The sequence below is a fragment of the Rhynchophorus ferrugineus genome, unplaced genomic scaffold, assembly GCF_030347505.1.
Source record: "Rhynchophorus ferrugineus isolate W39M unplaced genomic scaffold, kcgeb_rfMv2 rfM8, whole genome shotgun sequence".
In the NCBI taxonomy this organism is placed as follows: Eukaryota; Metazoa; Arthropoda; class Insecta; order Coleoptera; family Curculionidae; genus Rhynchophorus; species Rhynchophorus ferrugineus.
The window spans coordinates 14,323,670-14,324,939 of record NW_027472587.1 but is presented as its reverse complement, the minus strand read 5'-3'; positions in this window follow the sequence as shown (position 1 = coordinate 14,324,939).

Here is a 1,270-nt window from a genome sequence, read left to right as displayed (position 1 = left end):
TGATTTATTCCGTTGTATTCCTGTGAAAACCAATATACATATATATGAACACAAATCCTGCATATAATTAATTGCTTATGTACAAGGTAAAAACTAAATGCTAAGTCACACACACATCCCCAATATAGTTAACTAGCGCTGTTTCGTCCAAGGAAAAAGACGTATCGTTTTTTATTTCCGCGCATTCATTGAACACACAACACTTTTGAGGTTGAAGATGCATTATAATCAAATAGTAGTGATTATAATTAAATCATAAAAATGCTGAACTTACTCCATGTCAGGCACATAAAAATGGCGTCATGATCAAACTGAAAAAAACAATCGCGTTATAGCAATGAGCTGATGAATGATCTTTGTTGGGCATTTCAAACGAGCTAATCAAAAAAGTGGTCTTAATGCCTTGATTTGTGCCTAAATTATATGACGTAATGCTAATTACATGGTGGTCATATTATTTCCTCAATCCCCTGTATATATCATTTTTATTTTCAAACAACTCAAAATTAATCCACCGTCGTTATATCGGTAAAAATATATATCATAATCAAAAACTACTTATATTTTTGCACCTTCCATCTGCGACAGACATTCCTGAAATCGTCTTCAGGCCGTAGGGGAAGGCGGAGGAAGACGAAAAAATGAAAATTTAAATTCCGAGCTGCCGTCGTCTTCTTTTTTTTTCTCGTTTCGCATTTCGCCTCGCGCTGATCCAGCGCATTTGCCTTGGCCGTCTTCCTCTGTGATCATCCCCGTAGGACGCGTAGCAAAAATGCCCATGGATGATGGTAAAAAATAGTTTAGGCGCCAGACGGTCGTACCAATAAAAGTACGACGGGTAGCGACGTGTGAAATGTTCGCATTTTATTCGCTTTAAACATCGCGCTGGTTAGATATGATGAATATGTAGATGGTTATCAGTAGGTAATATTAATATTTAAATTGTGTATTATATTACGATGGGATTTCGTTCGAGATGATGCTCTGGTGACGGTCAGCTTAGCGCGGAGGTCGCCGACGTTGGGACAGTCTAATTTTTATCAGTTTCATTATCATATTATGAATTGTATTATATATAGGGTGGGTTTCAGTCTTTGACTTCACAGTATCTCATTTTTTAACCCCAGTTTTGAAGTATATTATGAATTGTTTGTGCCTTGTTTATATTTGTGTATTACTGAAGTAGCTCAAGTCCGTGATATGTATATAAAAATTAATTGCTGTTGGTTAGTCTCGCTAAAACTTGAGAATGGCGAGACAGGTTAGGCCT